The 26,588-nt window shown below is 43.2% G+C and overlaps 1 long non-coding RNA gene across 3 annotated transcripts in view; it reads right to left on the bottom strand.

The window, feature by feature from the left end:
- The window catches only part of LOC120382354, a 249,645-nt gene that overhangs the window by 110,190 nt on the left and 112,867 nt on the right, over nucleotides 1-26,588 (bottom strand). The window lies entirely within an intron of this gene.

Genomic DNA, 26,588 nt, shown 5'->3' on the forward strand with positions numbered 1-26,588 from the left:
TGCTTGCACTTTCACTCCTGTTTTAGGACACGGGCAGAGCTTCCATGAGATTCTGGTGGACATATCAGTGAGGAGGAAAAGGAGGAGGAGGAAGAGGAGGAGAACGACACAGATGTTGGCCTGAGACCTGATCTACTCCCACATCCATATTAATGCAGCTTTGGGTGAAACTCAAGGAGTTCACCACTAAAATTGAAAAAACAAAACAAAAAAACCCTTATGCTGCTGATAAAGCACCCCCATCTCAGGAATGTCCTAACGAGTCTTATAACCACCAAGGTCGTCAAGTAGAGACACCCAGGAGCTTGGAAATTTGAGAGGATACAGAAAGAGACTCAACAAATAGTAAGATAAGCTCTGACCAGCATTTTTATGCTGACCATCTGCATAAATAGAGAAGGTCACAACTAAGTTACAATTTGGGCATGAAATATAAAATGTAAAAAACTTGGGCAGGAAGGAGGACACAAAGGTGCCAGTGTGTAATTGGTTAACATTTTTGTTATTTAAGAGTGTGGGACAATGTGATAGGTATAGTAAATTTGAAGGAGGTAGTTAGCTTTACCTATATAAAGTAAATGAAAAACAATGCTCTTTGGGAACCATTTCCGGACTGCAGTTCAACATCAAGATGCTGAAACTGTGACCTCTCTGCATGACCATGACGTGTAGCGACATCGCTGCGACCCCACCAGATGAGTGGATCCTGATTGGCCATCAGGTAAATTTGTCTGTATATTGGAAGTGGGAGCATGAGAGATTTGCTTGGTATATTTATTCTGTGTGTGTTGCTAATAAATAGATGTTTAGAGCTGTCATAAACAGATAGTTAAGGGTTAATGTCTCTTTTACCTGTAAAGGGTTAAGAAGCTCAGTAAACCTGGCTGACACCTGACCAGAGGACCAATGAAGGGACAAGATACTTTCAAATCTTATTGGAGGGAAGTCTTTGTTTGTGTTCTTTGTTCGGTGATTGTTCACTCTCGGGACATGAGAGGGACCAGACATCCATCCAGGCTCTCTAAATCTTTCTGAATCAGTCTCATGTTTTAATTTTGTAAGTACCCAGCCAGGAAAGCGTGTAGTCTTATGTTTGTTTTCTCAACCTGTAAATGTTTCTTTTGCTGGAAGGATTTTTTACCTCTGTTTGCTGTAACTTTGAAACTTAGAAGTGGGGAGGGAGTCCCTCTAGGTTATATGAACTGAATACCCTGTAAACATTTTTCCATCCTGATTTTACAGAGATAAATTTTACTTTTTTCTTTTTCTTTAATTAAAAGCTTTCTTTTTAAGAACCTGATTGATTTTTCTCTGTTTTAAGATCCAGGACATTGGGTCTGGACTCACCAGGAATTGGGGGGGGGGGAAATGAGGGGGGATAGTGAATTTCTCTTTGTTTTTTTTAAGATCCAAGGAGTTGGGATCAGTGTAGCCTCTCAGGGTAACCAAGGGAGGGAAAGTCTGGGAGGGGAAAGGTGGGGGAATGATTTATTTCCCCTTGTGTTAAGACCCAAGGGGTTTGGGTCTTGGGTTCCCCAGAGAAGGTTTGAGGGGAATGGAAAGTGTACCAAAACACTATATTTTTGGTTGGTGGCAACGCTATCAGATCTAAGCTAGGAATTAAGCTTAGAAGGGTACGTGCAGGTCCCCACCTTTTGGATGCTAAAGTTCAGAGTGGGGAACAAACCTATGACAAGAACACAGCTGTGTAAGGCTCTTTTACCATAGAGCCCGGAGCCCTGTGGGAAAGGATGGGTACTTAAATTGACCAGGTTTCTTCCTGAGTCCCATGGGTAAGGATAGGTGCCCTGCATCCTGAGCCCTCAGTAGGGAAAGGGTGGGAGTACCTAAATTGATTGGGTCACGCCTTGAGCCCTCGGTAGGGTATAGGCAGGGTGCCCTAAATATAGGCAGGTAACAAAGATGTGGCAGACTCCAACAGGTTGATGCTTCTCATGACTCTTAGGATAGCTGTTGATGCTCCCATATAGAGTGGCACTTCTGGAGCAGGGTCACAAGCACAGACTGATTGGATCACCTCACCATATGGCCCTGGGATGACCAGCAATGACTCCAGAACTTTCACATGAAGAAAGTGAAATTTCTGGAGTTTGGTGAGCAGCTTGCCCTGACCCTCCAGTGCCAGGACAAATGCATGATGGAGGCCATGCCAGTCCAGAAGTGGGTTGCTACAACCATCTGGAAGCTGGCTACTTCTGACTGCTACAGGTCCATAGCTCACAGTTTGGTGTTGGCAAGTCGACCGTGGGGATTATGTGGCGTGGGTTTCTGAGGCAATCAGGTGTGTGATTTACTCAAAAAGTTTTTGGCATAAACAAAGTCCCTGAAATAATGGCCAGTTTTGAGAGATTGGTGTTTCCAAACTGCTCTGGGGCCACTGATGAAACTCATGTGCCCTACTTTGCACATATCAGAGGGGTAGCCGTGTTAGTCTGGATCTGTAAAAAGCAACATAGTTGACTTTAACCCTTAGTGAATCAATTATGACTATATTCCAATATCCTAAACATTTTTTGTTAACATTTAATTTGCAAGTGGCCAGTGGAAGGACTATGTTGCATACTTTTAACTTTTAAAATCAACAATTTCCCCCCAAAAGCTGTCTTTGCATAAATAGCTCTGCTATATCCACAGATCACTGAATCTATTTAGCATCTCTTGAAGAGGTGTAATTTTTTTTGAAAATGTGACTTTGTGTGTGTGTGTGCGCGCGCGCCAGTGCATTTGTCAACATTAGTGTAATTAGCTCAAGTTTCATCAACTAGCTGGTGCAATCTGTTCAGAAAGTGACTTGGAATGTTAAGAATCCTAATAGGCTTCTCCAACTACAGTCTGGATTTGATTTTTAGTGCCTACGGGATTTGATTTTTAGTGCCTCCGTATGAAAATAAAATCAGAGGAAACCTTTTTAAACACAAGTCAGAAAACCACTCAGAGACCAAGTCAGACAGAATTGTTTGATAAGGTGGAAATTTGTTTCCATTTTTTCAGGTCCTGTTCAATTTTTGGAATGAAGCAGGGTTTTATATGGAAGAGCTAGGGCTCCAATCCTGCAAACGCTTATGCACTTGAGTAACCTTACATATGTGAGTAATCTCATTGAATCCATGAATATTTGGATGATCAGGGTAATATAATAAAGTACTAGCAAATATCAGTGCCTGATGAAATAACTATGCAGTGTGCCATCTCTGTACTACCTTTGTTTTTGTTTTTTAAAGCATAGATACAATCTCTCTGCTTAAGGCACAAACAGGAACAAAGATTTATTTTTAAATACAAAAAGTATTTATTGATAGGGATTTGTCTCCACCAAAAGGCAGCCCAAAAATGGAGCCTCTGGAAACATCTTTAACAGCCACCTGAACAAAATCAAATTCATTTTCAAGATACTGAAGATAAAACAGGCTTTTTCTCCCTGTAGCAGTCACTCACTCCCTCAGTTTAGGAAGAGAAGAGGTTGGAAAAACATTGAAGTGTAAAAGTCATTTAAAAAGGTATTAGCAGTTCTTTTGGTTATACAACGAGAACAACAAAAACCATATTTATATATATACACACACACACCCTGCTACCTCAATATAACGCCACCCAATATAACACAAATTTGGATATAATGCAGTAAAGCAGTGCTCCGGGGGTGGGGCTGCGCACTCTGGTGGATCAAAGCAAGTTCAACATAACATTGTTTCACCTATAATGCAATAAGATGTTTTGGCTCCCAAGGGCAGCGTTATATCGAGGTAGAGGTGTAGAGAGAGAGAGAGAAAGAGAGAGAGATTAACATGACTTAGTTCAGGTGAAGTCAGTGGGAAAACTGGGAATAGAATCTAGAAATAGAATGCATCCGACGAAGTGGGTATTCACCCACGAAAGCTCATGCTCCAAAACGTCTGTTAGTCTATAAGGTGCCACAGGACTCTTTGCTGCTTTTAGAAATAGAATGAATGCTAATTCAGCCTCTTTAGGCTCTGACTGAGGCTTGGGCTACACTAGCGGGTGGGTTCGAATTAAGATACACAACTTCAGCTATGCTATTCACGTAGCTGAAGTCGAAGTATCTTAGTTCGACTTACCTGGCCGTCCTCATGGTGGCGAGTCGACTACCGCAGCTCCCCCGTCGACTCACTTACTCTTCCTGCTGAGGTGGAGTACGGGCATTGATTAGCGGATTGACTTATCGCATCCAGATGAGAAGCAATAAATCGATCCCCGATACATCGAACACTACCCGCCAATCCAGCGGGTAGTATAGGCATACCCTGAGAAAAGCACTTATGTCCATTCAGAAGTACTTAAGCATGTGTAAGAGCTTTGTTAGATAGGGTTGGACTTACAGATGTGCTTAAAGTGAAGCATCTACTTTATCTTTGCTGAGCGGGAGAACCAAAGCAGTAGCCAATGCTCCTGTCCTTTCCTATGTATGTTCATATCCTATTTGCGTACATTATTAGGCAAAATCATTAGGCTTGGTAGGCCTTAGTAGTAAGATGGAGGAGGGTCTGTCAGAGACACAGCAAGGAAACAAGGAATAATTCCAAGGAGAGGAAAAGATTTAAGAAAAAAGGCCAGTAAGAGAAGTTGAAACAACTCCACAAAGAAAATAAGGAAAGAAAGTTATTGAGCATTTCATCAGTGAAATGCAGACTGAAAATACACTTTTATTTGATCACTTCACAAATAATTTTTAAAGATTTTTAACAGCTTTACAATGCATTTAATCATAAGCAGAGATGTACTAAAAATTAACACTTACAGGGTTTTAGCTGAAAATCATTCTTTCTTTTGGAAATAGTAGAGGGAATAAAATTAAAGGTGACTTTACAATGTTTCCTGATTTATATGTATAGTATTACTGCTGTTTTGTCTAGCATCAACAAAAATCACAGAGGGCTTGTGTTGATTTTTAGCTATTTCACCAGTGCATCCATCCCATAAGTGTTGCTTATCTCCACTGTATATTACTCTTTTCATTAAAGTGAGATATTCCTCTGCAATAGTAGTGGGTATATCTCAGCTATAAATAATGGATGACATCCTGGCCCATGATCTGAATTGTTTTGGTCACATACCAGTGTCATAAAGCCAATCCCAGTAGCCACCTGGCATAGCTGGATCTACTCTATCTCCTCCCAACCACCACTAGCATAAGGGGATTGCCAGGAACATGCTGTAGTACAGTGATTTCCAACCAACCAAAGTGATCTTGGAGGCACATGATATAATCTACAGCAGCTCACAGGATTCTCTACATTAGACTGGGGTCTTGACCAGCCTTGCAGTAGCTCTGGTAGATCAGGGCAATGTAAAAGTCGTTTACAGCCACCTTTGCCCGTGCCAAGCTATCATACCGCTAAGCATATGGACCAATATTTCTTTGTAGTTCTGTAGGACCATCTCAATGAGGATCTCAAAGCACTATTCAAACATTACTGACTGTCTCACTTACACTAGTGTGCAGTTACCCCAGTGAAAAACTACTATGAGTATACGAATCGGTCAACTTTAGGCAACACTCTGCTACCAATTTAATAACATTGTTAATAATGGAGATATAGCAACATGTGGGTAATTCCTTTCCTTCTAGGAATTCTGTAACAGACTTCTCCCTCCGGCACTCTGATTTCTCCTAGTATGTATTGATACCAATATGACTCCAGCTCAGTGGTTATACACTCAGTCTTGCGCACCAGACATTATTTTTTAAAATAACCAAATTAGTGTGTGGTTTGGCAGAATCTCTGGAAGTCAGGATTTTGACCAGTCACTCAAACAGATACCTGTTAGACTCATTCATACACTCATTCTATTCTTCCACTCATGCAGTGAGGATTGAGCTGGGGTTGAGTCATTTAGTCATTCATGGCACCAATCCTATTCCCATAGAAGTCAATGGGAGTCTTCCCCATTGAACTCTATTTTCCAACACAGTGACGGAGTACAGACTTGCACCCAAATATATGTGTTATATGGCTCTGTATTCAGCACTCAAGGTGCCACAACATAAGAATAATACTGTATTATGATGCTATTGTCCATCAGGAATTTATCTGCGTATCTGATATGTGAATACACACTGACTGATTTGTTACTCCAGGTACACCAAGGATGAGCCATTAATTCCTCAAATACTGACATGAAATTATATACAAATGATAGCGAAATCCTCTCCTCGAAGGGCACCTATACAGAAAAGCTGGTGCTTTTTGGCTCCAAAAGGAAAACGTAGACAAACTAGATATGAGGAAATTGTACAGGGTTGTCTATGTGTGTAGCAGCCCACAAACCAGGGAAGAGTCATGAGATGGACTCTATGGAGTAGCTATATTAGTGCCCCAAATGCTCTATCCCATTTTCAGATGCCTCTCCAACAAAACAAAACATACTGCTTGAAGGATGTTCACCTCCTCCTAACAATCACTCCTGCCTCAAGCTTTGTTGCCTTTTTATTTTCATATCAGTTCTTCTTTGATCCTGACCATCATCCTGACCAGCATCATTTTCTGGTGAGTGCTTTGAACTTTCCCTCAGCAGGTTATTAGTCTTAAGTGAAGACTCAGCAGCCATTCCCCCCCTAGAATGGAGAAACACTTTGTGGATTATATATATATATATATATATATATATATATATATATATATATATATATATATATATATATATATATATATATATATGGATCATTTTTAGTCTTTTTTCACTGAAAAGAATGGATGAACCAACCCTTACATATTCAGAGTTGCATGGGATTTAGCGATATATCTCCCAACAATTTGCTGTCCAGGAATTCATTACAGTTAGATTTCTCTTCAATTTAATATGTAATAATGGTTTCACTGCTAATGAATATACATTACTAATCTAACTCCATATTATCTTACTGTCAACAGAAAATTGATCAAAACAGTGACTCAAAGCAACATAAAAAAAAAGCAAGAAAAACACAGGGATATCAAGTCTGCCTTATTCAGGGTAAAGTGTTTCTATTCAGGCTTCATCTTCTTACACAGTCAGAAGCATAGATTCTGTATCTAGCTACTTCTTTGACCTAGTGACTTCAAGTGCTCATACGCAACAAATCTGAATTGAATGGGTGTGGCAGAAACAGATAATGAGAGACAGGCATTTTTGAAGTTATTTCTTTAACTACAGCTTCAGCTAAGAGCCACAAAATCCTGACCACTGCGGTGTAAAAATATATCCTTTTGCACAGTAAGGGAAGACCTGCCAGCCAAGAGAACCAACTCCCAAAGCCCACCTCACATCTATCCAGCCCACGCACTTCTCCCATCACCAGCCACTCCACAACTAGAGGCTGCAAGACAATCTGCCTGCCATGCTGCAGCCAGGAAGGGCTCCAGGACACCCATATGCCTCCATTACTGCTGCTGATTCTGTGAAGAATATCTGCCAGGCAGATGAGCTACCTAGAGGAGCCTTCATAAGGTGTTGACACATCATGAGATATTGGATCAAAGTGGTCATGGTGTTGAAAAGATAGACCGTTTTCAAAGGTTCTTGAAGGAGGTGCTTGATACTTGTGAAGGAAAGACCATTGGAATTGCTGGATATTTTTTTGAGAGGGTTGTGTTTGTGTGTATGGGATTTCTGGATATTTTTGAAAGGGGAAAGAGTGCTGATAGAATTGGGGTGGGGGGTTAAGAGAAGAAGATTATGTTACCTAAAGAATGCAACATGTATTCCCAGCTAATTTTGAAAAAATGTGAGAGAGCTCCTTGTTACGGTTTTGGCAGTGTCCGTGGAATTAGTTGTTAGCGTTCGACCAGTTCCTAATGGACTAGTATCTATACTATAAGAATCATTTTCACAGTGGGCACTAATTATCACCTTATTGACAGTCTCAGCAGAGTAGGCAAAGATTGAAGACAACTCTAGCCTCTCATCTCTTGAGGTGATTCTCCTCAGAAAAGACCTGAGCAACACTGGCTAGGCAATATGTCCAGTATCTATCCATTGCTTTACCTGTGCTATATCACTTCCTGTGATACACTTGTTCTATGGTTAAAGATGAGTTCAATCACCAAGGCTGTCAAGTTTACACTTTTCACTTTCTCGCCACTGACTTCTTCTTGGGGCAGTGGGTTTTGCCCAAACTTCATTGCTTGGTGTCCCCTTCTGGTTCCCCACTTTTGTGTCTATGGCCCGTACCCCGTCCTCCCATTTTTTTCATTTTTTTGTCCCTTGTACTTAGTTAAGTCCTAGCTCTGGGGCCCATCCCTCATCAGAGGATGAAGCTTTCTGTTGTTTTAGTGGGCTCCGCTCACCAAACCTAGCATTTAAATACCTATGTTACAAGTTTTTTAAATGAAAGTGAGTAAACACATGTTGAGAGGAAACAGTACTTATAACAGCATTTGTTTCTTTTTGTAGAGTTGAGTGAATAACTGAGTATCAATAATTTACCTTTAGCCTTTTTTTCCCCACTTATGGAATAGCCATGAGTAGATGTCAATTTCCTCAGCTGTATTTATTGTTTGCATTTGTTCAACAAACATTTTAGCAATGGGTCACAAAGAGTTTGCTGCAAGTAGTATATTCTTGAACTGTTTTGGTTAGTTGTGATTATGACTGGATGCATAAGTTATGTGGAATCATTTCTTTTCTCTGACTGGATGAGCATAACAGTTGTAGCAAATTCTCTCAGTAAAAACACTTGCACATCCGAATTTAAGATTTGCTTTGCATAAGAATTCCTGAAGATCAGTTTGTAATTCACTTTATGTGAAGTACTTATATTCACCCAGCTGCATTGTTTTGCTTTCAACTGATATTGGACCAAATACTACCTATGTCTTAAAGCTCATCCAATGTTACTGACTTTAGTGGGACTGCAGGGGGGTATAAATGAAAGTAGCTTGGTTTACTGTGCATAACGGTTTAGAGATGCAGACTATCTGAGCAAAGAAAAATATGACAGAAGTGGAACCCAATATTAATGCTAGCATAAAATGGGATGTTTTGATCCAGTATTTATCAGGCCAGATAATCCAGTCTGTTAAGGCCTGGGATAAAGCTGCCCTAAAGATGGCTTAAATGGCTATTTGAATATCCTTGCCATGCAGGATAATTCTAAGGTGACATAAAGATGCTATAATGGCTCCTATGGCGCCGCTCTTCCAGGTTGCTGGTGCAGGGAGTATGGCTAGGGAAAAGGGTATGTTGAAGGGACACCCTTATGCCTAGCAATCCATGACTGCTAGAACAGAACCCTAGGCAGTAGGCATGAAACAGAAGAGCCCTGAGGCTGCTTTGATTTATGGTAGACCCAACAGCCAGATGACCCCAGGATCGGGTGTGGCAGAGGTGTCTTAACATCTTTGCATGCACTCCTTGTGAACACTACCAACTAAACAGTACCACTACTAGAGGCAGCTGAGGATCTGGGGCCAAGGGAGAAGCATAAAAAAAATCTGGGAAATAAGGTCTTCCACACTGTCAAAACTAGCTTGTTTCAACTATAACAACCCCGAACTCCAAATTGTCTTTTAAAACAGCATAGCATGCCATATTTTATCTAGAATTAAGTTGTTGACAAAACAAGCCATTCAACCAGTCTGAATATTTTATTAAAGTACTACAGCTTTTAAGTTATAATGAGATAGCCTTTTCCTTTTAAAGGAAAATCTTTATATTAAAAAACACCACTTGATCTAACAGAAGATCACTGAATAGATGGAGAGTGCCTATTCATCTCCAGTCTATTATTTAATAATTTAGCTGTATTCAACTATTATAATAATTCAGCTATTATTTAATAATTCAGTGATAGTCCTAAAATGGAATGTTTTCTTTGCTGCCAATTCACCCAGAGGGTAAATAATCCACATCACACAAACACCATAATCAGTAAGCACCACAGGCATTTCTGTGCCTTTGCTCAAAGTGTGGAAGAAGATATGTGCAAACAAAGACTAAATAAACTACTCCATGTTAGATTTTGCACACCAGGGTAAATTCAATCCTCATTTATGCCCGGATAACCCAGCTGAGGTCACTAGGGTCTAATTCAATGGGTTTGCATGGGAACAGCTGTAGGATGAAGTTGGCTGTAATATCTACCACTTAAGATGACTAGCAGAACAGAAAAGAAGTGGCATTCACAATACTCTGTACAATATTTGCACCACACCTAGCTAACAGCTACAGTAAAAAGAGAATTTTATTTGCAGTACTGCCTGTGATTTACACAAGAACAGAGCTACATAAAATTCCCAGATTTTGTTTTTATTCATACAGAGTTTGCCCCTTATTTATTTCATTAGGCTTTCCTTCCCAAATTATCTGAGCTTCCAGGATCTACCTTGTTTCCAGTGTAAGTTAGAGCACCGTTAGGGTTGCTATTATACTCTGGCTCAAGAGCCCCGTAGCGGGAATGGAAAAGATGGATCAGTCTACGAACCTTCCATGGGCTTTCTGCCAGCTGAGGACACCCCTCAGGTATTCCTCTGGGAATAGTTCCCTCTTCAGAGCAGCATAAAAGAACTGGGATTGAAGACAGAATCGGGCCCTTTTGTTTTCTCCTCTTTCCTTTCCTAGTAACTAGCAATAAACCTGAACCAGTTCTTTATCCCAACACTTTGGGAAAGTTTGGATGAGAAAGGTTATAGCCATGAATCATAGCTTGAAGAAATATGTAGTACACCTGTGTACACGAGTAAACTGAATTCAGTTTGCTATTTATCTACTGTATTTATCTCAGTTAAGTAAACTGAGTTTGTTCAGGATTTCCTGCTGGAAATTCTCATGATAATAGGAGTATAATTGCCTTTTTATTGCTACAGACATCTGTTACACTTTTCAAAGAAAGCCTGGGGAAAAAAAAGTACTTCCTTTCTATGGAGCAAGGCACGGCTTTCCTCTAATTTTGTGTGAAATGCATTACAATACTTAAACCAAACTGGGGAGGTGGCACTGCGGCAGTCCAAAAAAAGAGTCATGGGGGGAAGAAAAGACAGAAAATAAAAGCATAAATATGCATAGTTACTGCTGTAATTCCTTAAGTGACCCCATTCTTTTAACAGGAGCTGCTATACTGGAACAGAGCAGTGGTTATGTAGTCCAGTATCCTACCTCTCTTCTCCTTTGCTGAAACCTCTTGGGGCAGGGGCAGTCAGGCAGCCTATATCCAATAGCAACATGACCAGGGAAAAGACCCTCTTTATCCACTGGCTTTTCTACATTCTGGCGTTATGACAAGCAGAAGCTCAAGGAAATCCCCTTTTGGCATAACTAAGGTGCTGCTCTACCAGCCATCCAGGCAGAGGTAAGGGCATACAGTCAGGTCAAGCAGAACTAAAAGAGCAATAATCACGCTGACAACAGTACACTGGCCAGGGATTCAGTCCACCCTCTGGGCTAACATACAAGTACTCACAGTGAACAAGGCAGACAAAAAACTAGCATTAAAAAACTAGACACAATGGCACTAGTTTCCTGGTCTGGCTGAGCTAGGCATGGTGCAGGACGCAAGGCGGCAATGACAAAGTGGCTTTAAACCATCTTTACAGCTCTACATGCCAGCTGAGGGGTGATTTTGACCCTAGGCCTGAACTGGAGCATTTTCAGGGCTGCTCTGAATTAGGCCCAGCTACTTATGGCCACAAAGCATCATTCTGGCGGTTGTTAATAGTCAGAATAGTGGAGATAATCTGTCCAAGTCCACTCCATTCAGAGTTGCTGTGGTGGCATAGAAATTAATTCAATATAGTCGAACCCGCCCTTCTGAAATGAGCTTGGTGTACCTTCCTGCCAGCTCAATACAAATCTTGACCATCTCCGAGGTCATGTGGTCTCTAATTAGTACATTGTGTCACAGTGCTACAACAGTAATTTTTAAGAAAAACAGTGCCCTTTTATAGTGTCTTTTATAAAAAAGGAAGCTCTCTACAAACATTAATTCAATCTCACAATATCTGTCAGGTAGGTTTTGTAACTATTTTACAGGTGGGTAAACTAAAGCACAACAAGATCAGGTGATTTGTCTAACATCCTACAATAAATGCTCAGTCAGGAAGAGAAGTCAGTCCTCTGCTCTAGCCCTTAGATAACAGTCCACATACTTCTCATCACCTACCTACTTACATAGTGGGATTGACAAACATTAGTGGAGGTTGTACATTAAAAGGTTCTCCTCCCCCCCATTATTGCCTGTTGTGGCAGTAAACAGGGGCCATGAAAACCACTTGGCTGTCCGAGGAAGAATTCTCTCAGCAGGTACACTACACAGAACCAGCCTTGGGTTGCCCTGCACAGGTACTATCACAAGCCTCAAAAAAAAAAAAGCCTGACGTAGGCAGGAAGTTCCCTACAGCATACACAGCTACAGGGATGCTCAGCTGCTGTGGAGCAGCCCAAATATAGATGGAGGCAGGGAATCATAGTTTAGAGCACCTCCCAGATGTTCTACATCACTCTGGGCGTCACTTTGGCTCCCAGCGTGGTCCAGAATCAAATGGCTGCAAAGATGCCATCTTTGTTTTCTCCTCTTCCTATGTGGCACCTCTTGGAGGCTAGCACAGAATTTCAGTCTGTATTGTACCCTCTAGGCTGGGGGATAGGAGCTACAAGTATGTAAATAACAGCTAAATACCCATGGTATCACTTCACCTACCATATGCAAGAATATGCCTAATTTCTCAGGAATATTAAGAATCAACATAGTAGGAACCAAAAGTACTTACCAGCTGAATGAGAAAGAGAAGGAGAAAACAGTAGTCAGTTGGAAAATGGCCACTATGGAGCTACAGCTGCTTTACTCAGAGAAATTTAATAGCACCAGAAAGGCATGATGGGAAAAAAACATTCCTATTAGAGGGCAACATGGACCTGAGCAGATTTAGTAGAGATCAGCTGTTATCAATGAAGGAGGTCCTGTGCAAGGGGCTGTTGTTGTTTTGCGTTTATTGCTAATATATCTTGCAATGCTTTTTTTCACTTTAATGTGGATCACAGAGACTTAGGGAAAATCCTACTGTCTAAATGTTACTGGGGTTCCCTACGGCATTTTAATAAGTGTCCAAGATCGTTCTTTTCTCTGCTCTCTTTAACCACTTTGCTGCTGACTCTGTCTCAGTAGTAGAGTGCACCCAGACACAAAAACAAATAATGTACTCTACTCCCCAATTAAAAACAAATCAAAGAACCCTTATTGCTTCACACCCTTCACATTATCTCAAAATAGATTAGAAAATTACAAGTGCTAGGAAAATTTCACAAGGTTTGGTTCAGATAACCCTCCAACGGTTTACATTATCCTAAAGTTCTTGGGCTTCATTCTCCTCTCACTTAACACTGGTTTTACAGTGCTGCAACTCAACTGACTTCAGTGTGGTATTTCTGATTTTACACTGGCATAAATAAGAGGAGTATCAGGTCTTAGGGTCTGCAAAATTATGTTGGAAATCTTATGGTAACTTGGTGATTAATATTTCTGATGTTTCCAGTACCTAGTTTGGCTGGATTCTGATGGGAACAGCCTTCCTTGTGGCATGTTGCCTCTTCCACTTCCAGTCTTGAGAATCCAGCTCTGTTCTTTCTGGATCTGAGTAATTCCCATTCAAGTTAACTCCAGTGGGATGTACTTAAATTCTGGGAATAGGAGAATTGCTGATATCATCAGACCAGAAAATCCAGGCATATATAAAAATGAAAAATAATGTGAAAGTAACCCATACTTTATTAAGCTCTCTCTCTTCCTTTTTACATGGTCTCTTGTTTCAGATATTAGAGACTGAGAAGACCTTTCAGGTCATTCAGTCCATCTCCTTGCAGATGTAGGATATTTAATTTATCATGGGATTGTTATAAAAACAAAGAAAAAAATCCTAACAACTTCATCCAGACACGAAGTCCATCCAAACCCAGCCAACCCCTCCTGAAAGCAAAAAAATTAGATAAAGTCTTGAAGAACTAGTAAAGAGCACAAAAGACAATCACTCCTCGTTAGAGCAGAGGTCAATGGGGAAGTGTGCAGATGCTTGAATTTTTTACTGTTCAGTTTGTATTATATTGTATTTAATTGGATTAGAGAGATGGAAAGGACCAAAGTTCAATGCTTCTCATCACTTATCCTTCATGAGAATAGCTATTAGCCTTTTCATTAAAAATAATAGTAACTGTACAAACATAAGTAAGTTGCATCAAAAGCATAATTTTACATTTTTGGGAATTTGGAGTAACTAACAGTAAAACAACCTGTGAGCAAACAAGGACTGAACTGAATAGATGAGTGAGTACCAGAAAGTCTGGAAGCAGCCCTGATTTTGTTAACACTGGATAAGGAACTGCTGTTTAAACTGAAGGTTTTAAACAGAGGCTGGCTTTTAATCAAATATATCCTCAATGATAACAAAGAATTCGTACATTCAGCCACAGTGAGCTAGGTTAGACAGCTAGCTGGGAGCCATAACTGTGTTCTGATTTATAATGTATCTATTCTATTTGCTTTGTTAATGGCTTTGGAAATGTGGAATAACTATGACTACTAAAAAAAAAGTGACATTTGAAGATCTTGGAGTCATCGTGCACACCTGGTACATGCAGCACTCATGTTAGATAGGGGGATTGACATTACATTATGATATTACACAGCAGTGCAGTATTTCTGATGGATATAAGTGGCTAGTCATTCAGCAGTGAATGTGTATTTGGAGTCACTTTTCAAGACATTTCCCATTGTCATAGGCATAATGAAAATCTCTCTCTGAATCGTATGATAGTTCAGCAGCTACTGTGGCATGACCTTTGACCCCTTCAGCCAGGTTAAGAACTGAAATCAGTGGATGGCCATATGAGCCTGAACATAATGCACAAAAGGCCACTCTTTTGTGGAGTTAAGTGAATTAAAGATGCCTTTAAAACCATGGCTGATGAATAGAGATGTGCAATATGGAACCTGTGGAGGTGCTGCATTCTTTGCTTTCTCGGGATACTGCTAGAAACTGAGACACACAGAAACTAGTTTAAGCATGTGTCAAGGATGGTCTAAATTGCCCAGTGGCATCATTAAAGAGTAAAATAATTGTATTTTTACAGCCAATCATTTCCTACCTTGCGAATAAAACTAAACCAGTCAGCGGAAGCTGCACTCAACCTAGATGAGTGTCAGTCAGCTATGAATGGAACCCACATATTTGCTTTATTTTCGCAAATTGTTTTCTGAGTTCTAAAATAATCTCAGTGACGAGAATACCAAGAGAACATCCGCTCACAATACAGAGTGTATTAAAAACAACAAACTGAGTATGTGACAGCTTGCACAGTATCTATGAGAATGCATCATTTAACAGAAGAATCACAGTGGAGAAGCCACTTTGAAAGCATTGGGTTATGCAGTTTGGACTCTCCCAGGTGTCCAGTGTAGCATTCACCCAGGATGTGGGAAACCCAGATTTAGCCCTCACTCTGCATGAGTTGGAACCTGCACTTAGCTGCAGATCTCCTCCCTTCCAGCAGAGTGCCCTAGTTACTGGGCTAGTTTACAGTGAGGTATTCTCAATCTCACTTGTAGCAGTTCCACATTTCTGAAAGTCTTGAACAGTCAATGGGCTATAGCAACAGAAAATAAGACAGATACTACTGCCCAATGGAACTCAGCTAGGATGTGGGAGACCCAAGTTCAAGACATTTAGCTAATGACTGTTTAATTATTTATAAAAAGTGGAGCAATTTCCATACAACACACTGAGAGAGGCAGTCGTTAGTGCACTGTCATGGGAAGTACAAAACCTGTGCTCAAATCACTGCTCTAACTCATGTGGGGGGAGGGGACTGAACCTGAGGCCTGGTCTACACTAGGCATTTATGTCGAATTTAGTAGCGTTAATTCGACTTAACCGTGCACCCGTCCACACCAGGAAGCTAATTAGTTCGACCTAGAGGGCTCTTTAGTTCGAATTCTGTACTCCTCCCCGACGAGGGGAGTAGCGCCAAATTCGACATGGCTATGTTGAATTAGGCTAGGTGTGGACGGAAATCGACCTTAGTAGTTCCGGGAGCTATCCCACAGTGCACCACTCTGTTGACGCTCTGGACAGCAGTCCGAGCTTGGATGTTCTGACCAGGCACACAGGAAAAGCCCCGGGAAAATTTGAATTCCTTTTCCTGTCTGGCCAGTTTGAATCTCATTTCCTGGTTGGATCTCTCGAGGCATCTAGATAGACTTATGTGTAGTGCTGGGGAGGAGCCGGTGGTCGTGGTACATGTAGGTACCAATGACATAGGGAAGGGTAGGAGAGATGTCCTGGAAGCCAAATTTAGGCTGCTAGGGAAGAGACTGAAATCCAGGACCTCTATGGTGGCATTTTCAGAAATGCTCCCAGTTCCACGCGCAGGGCCAGGTAGGCAGGCAGAGCTTCAGAGTCTCAATGCGTGGATGAGACGATGGTGTAGAGAGGAAGGGTTCACGTTCATTAGGAACTGGGGAAACTTCTGGGATGGGAGGAGCCTATACAGGAGAGATGGGCTCCACCTAAACCAAAGTGGAACCAGACTGCTGGCGCTAAACATTAAAAAGGTTGTAGAGCAGTTTTTAAACTAGGTGATGGGGAAAGCCGACTGCTGCAGAGAAGCGTGTGGATCGGACACAGACTTCTCTTAGGGAGAGTCTGATGATAGAGAATCTCCAGGTTATAGTCAGGAGCAGAGGAATGAGAAATATAATGTAGGGCCGGATCAGATGATGAACAGTCACATAAAAAGAATCTGGCACATCAGAAAAGGCAGGCTAATAAACAGGGACAAGTTTTTAAAGTGCTTGTACACAAATGCCAGAAGTCTGAATAATAAGATGGGTGAACTAGAGTGCCTTGTGATAAAGGAGGATATTGATATAATAGGCACCACAGAAACCTGGTGGACTGAGAGCCATCACTGGGACACAATCATTCTACAAAATATATCGGAAGGACAGAACAGGCCGTGCAGGGGAGGAGTGGCACTATATGTGAAAGAAAGTGTAGATTCAAATGAAGTAAAACGAATCCACGTGTTCCATAGAATCTCTATGGATAGAAATTTCATGCTCTAGTAAAATATAACATTAGGGATCTATTATCGACCACCTGACCAGGACAGTAATAGTGATGATGAAATGCTAAGGGAAATTAGAGAGGCTATCAAAATTAAGAACCCAATAATAGTGGGGATTTCAATTATCCCCATATTGACTGGGAACATTTCACTTCAGGACGAAATGCAGAGATAAAATTTCTCGATACTTTAAATGACTGCTTCATGGAGCAGCTGGGAACCCACAAGGGCGAGGCGATTCTAGATTTAATCCTGAGTGGAGCGCAGGAGCTGGTCCAAGAGGTAACTATAGCAGGACCGCTTGGAAATAGTGACCATAATACAATAGCATTCAACATCCCTGTGGTGGGAAGAACATCCCAACTGCCCAACACTGTGGCCTTTAATTTCAAAAGGGAACTATACAAAAATGAGGGGTTAGACAGACAAAAGTTAAAAGGTACATTGACTAAAGTGAAATCCTTTTAAAGACACCATAATAGAGGCCCAACTTCAATGTATACCCCAAATTAAGAAAAACTGTAAAAGAACTAAAAAAGAGCCACCGTGGCTTAACCACCATGTAAAAGAAGCAGTGAAAGATAAAAGACTTCCTTTAAAAAGTGGAAGTCAAATCCTAGTGAGGCAAATAGAAAGGAGCACAAACGCTGCCAACTTAAGTGCAAGAGTGTAATAAGAAAAGCCAAAGAGGAGTTTGAAGAACGGCTACCCAAAAACTCCAAAGGTAATAACAAAATGTTTTTTAAGTACATCAGAAGCAGGAAGCCTGCTAAACAACCAGTGGGGCCCCTTGACGATGAAAATACAAAGGAGCGCTTAAAGATGATAAAGTCATTGCGGAGAAACTAAATGGATTCTTTGCCTCAGTCTTCACGGCTGAGGATGTTAGGAGATTCCCAAACCTGAGCTGGCTTTTGTAGGTGACAAATCTGAGGAACTGTCACAGATTGAAGTATCAGTAGAGGAGGTTTTGGAATTAATTGATAAACTCAACATTAACAAGTCACGGGACCAGATGGCATTCACCCAAGAGTTCTGAAAGAACTCAAATGGAACTATTAACTAAGGTTTGTAACCTGTCCTTTAAATAATGACTGGAAGTTAGCTAATGTAACGCCAATATTTAAAAAGGGCTCTAGGGGTGATCCGGCAATTACAGACCGGTAAGTCTAACGTCGGTACCGGGCAAATTAGTTGAAACAATAGTAAAGAATAAAATTGTCAGACACATAGAAAAACATAAACTCTTGAGCAATAGTCAACATGGTTTCTGTAAAGGAAATCGTGTCTTACTAATCTATTAGAGTTCTTTGAAGGTCAACAAACATGTGGACAAGGGGATCCGGTGGACATAGTGTACTTACATTTCCAGAAAGCCTTTGACAAGGTCCTCACCAAAGGCTCTTATGTAAATTAAGCTGTCATGGGATAAAAGGAAAGGTCCTTTCATGGATTAAGAACTGGTTAAAGGACAGGGAACAAAGGGTAGGAATTAATGGTAAATTCTCAGAATGGAGAGGGGTAACTAGTGGTGTTCCCAAGGGTCAGTCCTAGGACCAATCCTATTCAATTTATTCATAAATGATCTGGAGAATAAACAGTGAGGTGGCAAAGTTTGCAGATGATACTAAACTACTCAAGATAGTTAAGACCAAAGCAGATTGTGAAGAACTTCAAAAAATCTCACAAAACTAAGTGATTGGGCAACAAAATGGCAAATGAAATTTAATGTGGATAAATGTAAAGTAATGCACATTGGAAAAAATAACCCCAACTATACATACAACATGATGGGGCTAATTTAGCTACAACGAGTCAGGAAAAGATCTTGGAGTTATCGTGGATAGTTCTCTGAAGATGTCACGCAGTGTGCAGAGGCGGTCAAAAAGCAAACAGGATGTTAGGAATCATTAAAAAGGGGATAGAGAATAAGACTGAGAATATATTATTGCCCTTATATAAATCCATGGTACGCCCACATCTCGAATACTGTGTACAGATGTGGTCTCCTCACCTCAAAAAAGATATTCTAGCACTAGAAAAGGTTCAGACAAGAGCAACTAAAATGATTAGGGGTTTAGAGAGGGTCCCATATGAGGAAAGATTAAAGAGGCTAGGACTCTTCAGTTTGGAAAAGAGAAGACTAAGGGGGGACATGATAGAGGTATATAAAAATCATGAGTGATGTTGAGAAAGTGGATAAGGAAAAGTTATTTACTTATTCACATAATACAAGAACTAGGGGTCACCAAATGAAATTAATAGGCAGCAGGTTTAAAACAAATAAAAGGAAGTTCTTCTTCACAGTCAACTTGTGGAACTCCTTACCTGAGGAGGTTGTGAAGGCTAGGACTATAACAATGTTTAAAAGGGGACTGGATAAATTCATGGTGGCTAAGTCCATAAATGGCTATTAGCCAGGATGGGTAAGAATGGTGTCCCTAGCCTCTGTTCGTCAGAGGATGGAGATGGATGGCAGGAGAGAGATCATTTGATCATTGCCTGTTAGGTTCACTCCCTCAGGGGCACCTGGCATTGGCCACTGTCGGTAGACAGATACTGGGCTAGATGGACCTTTGGTCTGACCCGGTACGGCCTTTCTTATGTTCTTATGACATCGGGGCGAGCTCAGCAGCACCGGCAAAGATGCAGAGCTCTCCAGCAGAGGAGTCCATGCAATCTCTGAATAGAAAGAGGGCCCCAGCATGGAATGACCAGGAAGTCTTGGATCTGATCGGTGTGTGGGGCGAGGAGTCTGTGCTTTCGGAGCTGCGCTCCAAAAAACGGAATGCAAAGACCTACGAGAAGGTCTCCAAAGCCATGAGAGACAGAGGATACAGCCGGGATGCAACGCAGTGCCGCGTGAAAATCAAGGACCTGAGACAAGGCTACCAGAAGACCAAAGCGGCAAACGGACGCTCCGGAGCCCAGCCCCAGACATGCCGCTTCTACGAGGCACTGCATGCCATTCTCGGTGGGTCTGCCACAACTGCCCCACCAGTGACCGTGGACTCCGACGATGGGATAGTGTCGACGGCCAGTTCCTCGGCGATGTTCGCGGACGGGGAAGATGAGGAAGGGTTTGTGGAGGATGAGGCAGGCGACAGCGCTTACAATGCTGGTTTCCCTGACAGCCAGGGTCTCTTCATCACCCTCACGGAGATCCCCTACCAACCCTCCCCAGCAGTTACCCCGGACCCTGAATCAGGGGAAGGATCAGTCGGTGAGTGCTTTAAAAACGTAAACTTTTATTATTAATGTAACAGGAATCTGAACTATGTGAAAAGGAGGTCTATATATATGGGGATAGAACAGAAATCCTCCTGGGAGATCTCCACGAAGCTCTCCTGGAGGTAATCGAAAAGCCTCCGCAGGAGGTTCCTGGGGAGAGCTGCCTTATTGGGTGCTCCGTGGTAGCACACTTTTCCGCGCCAGGCTTTCATGAGGTATTCTGGGAGCATTGCCTCCACGAGCATGGCAGCATAGGCCCCTGGTTTGTGCTGGCTTTCACGCAGCATGCGCTCTCTATCTCCTTCAGTGACCCTCCTCAGGGTGATCTCGCTCGGCGACTCCTGCATCTAATTAGGGGAATTACTGTAATGTTACGCCTGGTCCAAAGTATTTTTAAAAAATCTCCAGACAGACGGCGTAGCAGAGAGACAGCACTCTGCTGCATGACAAGCGTAACGGAAAGCCAAAGAATCAAATGGACGCTCATGGAGGGAGGGAGGGGGGACTGAGGACGCAAGCTATCCCACAGTTCCTGCAGTCTCCGAAAAGCATTTGCATTCTTGGCTGAGCTCCCAATACCTGTACGGTCAAACACATTGTCCGCGGTGGTTCAGGGCATAGCTCGTCAATGTACCCCCACCCCCCACCCCCAGAAGGAAAAGGAAAAAAAATCGTCTCTTGACTCTTTTAAATGTCACCCTATGTGTACTGAATGCTGCTGGTAGACGCGATGCTGCGGCACTGTACTGTAGCATCCTCCCCCCCGCCTCATGGGTGGCTGACGGTACAATATGACTGGTATCCATCCTCATCATCAGCCTTGTGGCAGATGGTGTAGTGCAGTAGGACTGCTATCCATCCTCGTCATCAGCCCATAAGTAGACGGCCTGCTAACTGTCTTCATCATAGCAACAGGGGGCTGAGCTCCATCAGCCCCCGCCCTTCATGTGTAAAGAAAAGATTCTGTACTGCCTGGACTATCATAGCAGCAGGATGCTGGTCTCCTCTCCCCCACACTGCTTAATGTCCTGTCTGGACTATCATAGCAGCTGGAGGCTGCCTTCCCCTCATATCTCACTAACAAGTCACTGTTTCTTATTCCTGCATTCTTTATTACTTCAGCACACAAATGGGGGGACACTACAATGGTATCCCAGGAAGGCTGGGGGAGGAGGGAAGCAACAGGTGGGGTTGTTGCAGGGGCACCCCCTGTGAATGGCATGTGGCTCATCATTCCTGCATGATCTGACACGGAGCGGCTGTGCTCTCTAGTTCTCTGATACACTGCAACCCTAGTACACTTGCCCCATATTCTAGGCAGGACTGATTCTATTTTTAGATACCATAAAGGAGGGATTGACTCAGGGAGTCATTCCCAGTTTTGTCTTTTGCGCCCCCGGCTGATCTCGGCCAGGGGCACCTATGACAGCAGCAGAAGGTATAGTGCAGTAGGATGGTAACCGTCATCACATTGCCAATTTACAATGGCATGGTAGATGGTACAATATGGCTGATAACCATCTCTGCTGTCATGTAAAAACAAAGGAATGCTGCTGTGTAGCGCTGCTGAATCGCCTCTGTCCGCGGCATCTAGTACACATACGGTGACCGTGACAAAAGGCAAAACAGGCTCCATGGTTGCCACGCTATGGCATCTGCCAGGGTAATCCAGGGAAAACAGGCTCTAAATGATTGTCTGCCGTTGCTTTCCCGGAGGAAGGAATGACTGATGACATTTACCCAGAACCACCCGCGACAATGATTTTTGACCCATCGGGCACTGGGATCTCAACCCAGAAATCCAAGGGTCGGGGGAGACTGCGATGGGGTGGAACAGGGGCAGAGTTTATGCTGTCCGGATTGCCTGGAGCAGGAGTGCGCACGAGACAGGTGCTGTGCATGGTCTTGTTCACAGAGACAGACTAGACTGTGTTCATTGTTCGCAGAAATGTATCTTTGCAAGGAATTCACTCCCTTTTTCCCCATCACACAGCTTCGACTGTCTCCAGACCTGCCACAGCATCCCCCTCACAGACGCTGGCAAAGATTAGGCGGCGAAATAAAAAGACATGGGACGAGATGTTCACTGAACTTATGGGCTGCTCCCGAGCCGAGGCGGCCCAGCAGAGCCAGTGGAGAGAGAACCTCTCTCAGTACCAGCGCTCACACAGCGAACGGGAGGAGAGGTGGCGTGAGGAAGAGAAGCAGGCGACTCAAATGCTGCTTGGACTAATGAGGGAGCAAACAGACATGCTCCGGCGCCTTGTGGATGTTCTGCAGGACCGCAGGCAGGAGGACAGAGCCCCCCTACAGTGTATCTGCAACCGCCCTCCCCCGCCACAAAGTCCCATACCCCCCTCACCCAAAATAACCAGAAGGAGGGGCGCCAGGGGCCGTGAAAACTGTCACTGCACCCCAGCAGAGTGCTCAAGTACCCAAAAGCTCTCATACCCTAAATTTTGAGAAGTCCTTCCCTTGCTGACTCACCCAAGCCCCAAGCCCAGTTTCATCCCCTAACTGTCTAGTTAATTATTAAAAATACTTTGCTGTTAATTACTGTTTCCCTCATGTTTTTTTACAGAAGACTGTGTTTGAAGGGAGGGGTGGGGAAGGGGTACAGACACGGAGGCAGGATCAGCACCAGGTCACACACACAGTGCAGTCAGTAGGCACCCTGGTCGGTATGGGAGGTGGTTTGCAGGTTCTGTGTGGGTGTGGGGGTACGTGACTTTGTAGCGGGGGAGGGTGGTTACAGATCTTATGCAGCGGTCCTTGTCCTGGACCACAGAGCCATGCAGCAGAGGAATCTGTATCCGTCCTCCTCCGCCACAAGGTCACATAGCCCCCGCACACAGAGTCCCAAAAAGGAGGGATGGCAGGCTCCGTTGAAACAACCAGTCTGGCACTGTGGACTGCTCTAGGAGCAGGAGCCTGTCATTCCTCGAGTTTAGAGGCGGTCTTTACATCACCGCACACCCTACCCAGCACAGTCTGCGTCCCAGTTTCAACCCTTTAACGCAAAGTCATTAATAAAGAAACCTTTGTTAAGTAACAATGGAACATGTATTTTATTTTTACACATGTGTTGGAAGTGGGGGAAACGGGCTGAATGGGGTATGCAACTGCAGAGGATAGTCAACAGTAACTGGGTAAAGAAATAGGGGCAGGTTCAGCTTCTCTGTAAAGAAACGGAACAGTCACAGGTCACGCTGAGGAATCTAGGTTTCAAAACCTCCCGGATGCACAGCGCTTCCCGCTGGGCTCTTCTAATCGCACGGGTGTCAGGCTGAGCGTAATCATCAGCCAGGCGATTTGCCTCAACCTCCCATCCCACCATAAAGGTCTCCCCCTTGCTCTCACAGAGATTGTGGAGCACACAGCAAGCTGAAATAACAATGGGGATATTGGTTTCGCTGAGATCCGAGGCAGTCAGTAAGCTTCGCCATCTCCCCTTGAGATGTCCGAAAGCACACTCCACCACCATTCTGCACTTGCTCAGCCGGTAGTTGGAGAGTTCCTTGTCAGTGTCCAAGGCGCCTGTATAGGGCTTCATGAGGCAGGGCATTAGCGGGTAGGCTGGGTCCCCGAGGATCACTATAGGCATCTGCACATCCCCAACAGTTATTTTGTGGTCCGGGAAGAAACTACCTTCCTGCAGGCGTCTAAACAGACCAGAGTTCCTGAAAACATGCGCGTCATGAACCTTGCCCGGCCACCCGACGTTGATGTTGGTAAAACGTCCCCTATGGTCCACCAGTGCTTGCAGCACCATTGAAAAGTAGCCAGATTTCTCAGCAGCTGACTGGAAGAGGTGGACGATAAGGTGCGAGGAGTTGACAATGGTCATAACTGCAGCGGGCTCCATGCTCGCAGTGCTGTGGCATCCGCGCTGTCACTGACCAGAAAAGTGCGCGAACAGACTGCCCGCCAGCGCTTTCAGGGAGGGAGGGCGGGAGTGACGGTTCAATTATGACAGTTACCCAAAACCACCCTCAACACATTTTTTCCCCCAGCAGGCATTGGGGGCTCTACCCAGCATTCCAATGGGCAGCGGGGACTGCGGGAACTGTGGGATAGCTGCCCACAGTGCACCGCTTCCAAAGTCGACGCTTGCCCCGTTAGTGTGGACTCAAAGTCGAATTAGTGTCCTTAGTGTGGACACACAAATTCGACTTTGTAAGGTCGATTCCACAAATTCGACTTAAGTTGAATCGAACTACTCTTGTAGTGTAGACATACCCTGAGTCTCTCATATCTTCAGTGACAATGCTAAGCTCTGGGTTAGAGGGTGACAACATCACCTGTATTGTTTCATGGGTTCAATCTGGTATGTGACCTTTTAACATACCTACTGGTATGGGCCTCAATGGTGAGTTAAGTGGGGGAATGCCTTGTTTGAGGCTCCCACCACATGTCAGGATTGAGGCAGCTGTGTCCATCAGCAGAAATTTAGGCACCTAGAGACTTTAGGCACCTACAGGATTCCGTGGAAGAGGAATGGGGATTTTGAGTATCTAAATTTTGGATTTAGGTGCCTAAAGTGGCATTTGGGAACCTAAATCCTTTTGTGGATCTAGTCCTAAGTGCCTAGTGCACTGTTGAAAATGAGACATAGGCTCCTAGGTCACTTAAGCACTTTAGAAATGTTAACCAGCTTGCTTCTTTACCAGCTACCACACCAACTTCTCTTCAGCTATGTCTATGGATGCTCTCACTCCACAAATCAGCTTGCACACCTTTTCCTAAAGGAGCAGGATTTTAATACTCTTCCACTGTGGTCTGATCCAGGGACCACTGAATTCAATAAGGCCTGGTCTACACTGGGGAGGGGGGGTCGAACTAAGGTACACGACTTCAGCTACGCGAATAGCGTAGCTGAAGTCGAACTACCTTAGTTCGAACTGCCTACCTGTCCAGACGCTGCGGGATCGAAGTCCGCGAAGTCCCCGTCGACTCCGCCACCGCCGTTCACGGTGGTGGAGTTCCGGAGTCGATGGGAGCGCGTTCAGAGTTCGAACTATCGCGTCTAGATTAGACACGATAGTTCGAACTCCGAGAAGTCGAACTCTACACGTCGACCCGGCGGGTAAGTATAGACCTACCCTGAGAGTCTTTGCAAAGTCACTGACTTTGTATTTAATTAACTTTGGATCAGGCTCTTCCTCTTCATCATTGACTTAGACCTGTTTGAGGAAACGTCTGCTTCTCTTTATTTCATGGTAAATTCATGTCCAGTAAAACTCAGGGTTTAGCCTTCACCTCTGGGCTGAGAACAAGCACAGATTAATTTTAGCAAGATGGGTTCCTCCTGCTCACCCCCTCTCATTGCCCCCCTCCCACATATGCACACAAATGAAAGAAAGAAGAAGTAAAGTAATTTTTCACATCTCTCTTTTTTTGCTTGTTTGTTTTGGTTTCTTTTGAGCAAAAAATCTTCATTTCATTTGAAAATTTGTTTTTTTTAAATATTAAATTTTCAAATGAGAAAAACTGTTTTTCTCCCCTACACGTTCTTTAATTCTTTAGGCACTCATTCAATTGACTCCCACTCTCCAGCATTGCACTACATAATATTTTGTACTTCTACAGAGATTTCTACCTAAGTATTGTACACAAAGTTAATTAATTCCTCTTACAGCGCTCAAGTTCCCCTTCTGCCTCCTCCCCCCACCCTGTAGTTTGCAGCTAGGGAAACAGAGGCACAGATGAATTAAGAAACTTGCCCCAGGTCACAAAGGGAGTCTAAGTCATAGATAGGAATAGAATCCATCTCTCTTGACTCAGAGGCCTACACTTTAATGACAAGCTTAGTCTTCCATCTCAGTCTGCTCAGTAAAAACAACTCAGAGAAGACACATTTTAAACCCCACACCCAAACAAAACCAACTTTTCCTCCTTGACTCTTCTCCTTTCCACTAACCAAATCCTAACCAATTTCCTGATTAATAAAATAAATATTATTGACTTTCTCAGCTGCAGACTTGCACCACAATTTTATTTTCACAACTATCTAATCTCGTTGGGGCAGGGGCCATCTTTTTGTTCTGTGTTTGTACAAAGGGATCCTGCTCCATGACTGGGGCTCCTAGATGCTACAATAATACAAATACATAAATAAATAATAAAACATATTGGAAGTTTTTGCACAGGGCATATCTATAAGCAATGGATGAGAGTAAGAAAAGGACATTTAAGGTAAATATCGGGAATAAATTCCTAACAGCGATATCTCAGGCCTGGTCTACACTGGGGGGGCGGGTCGAACTAAGGTACGCGACTTCAGCTAC

Source organism: Mauremys reevesii, linkage group 1 (assembly GCF_016161935.1).
Source record: "Mauremys reevesii isolate NIE-2019 linkage group 1, ASM1616193v1, whole genome shotgun sequence".
Taxonomy (NCBI): Eukaryota; Metazoa; Chordata; order Testudines; family Geoemydidae; genus Mauremys; species Mauremys reevesii.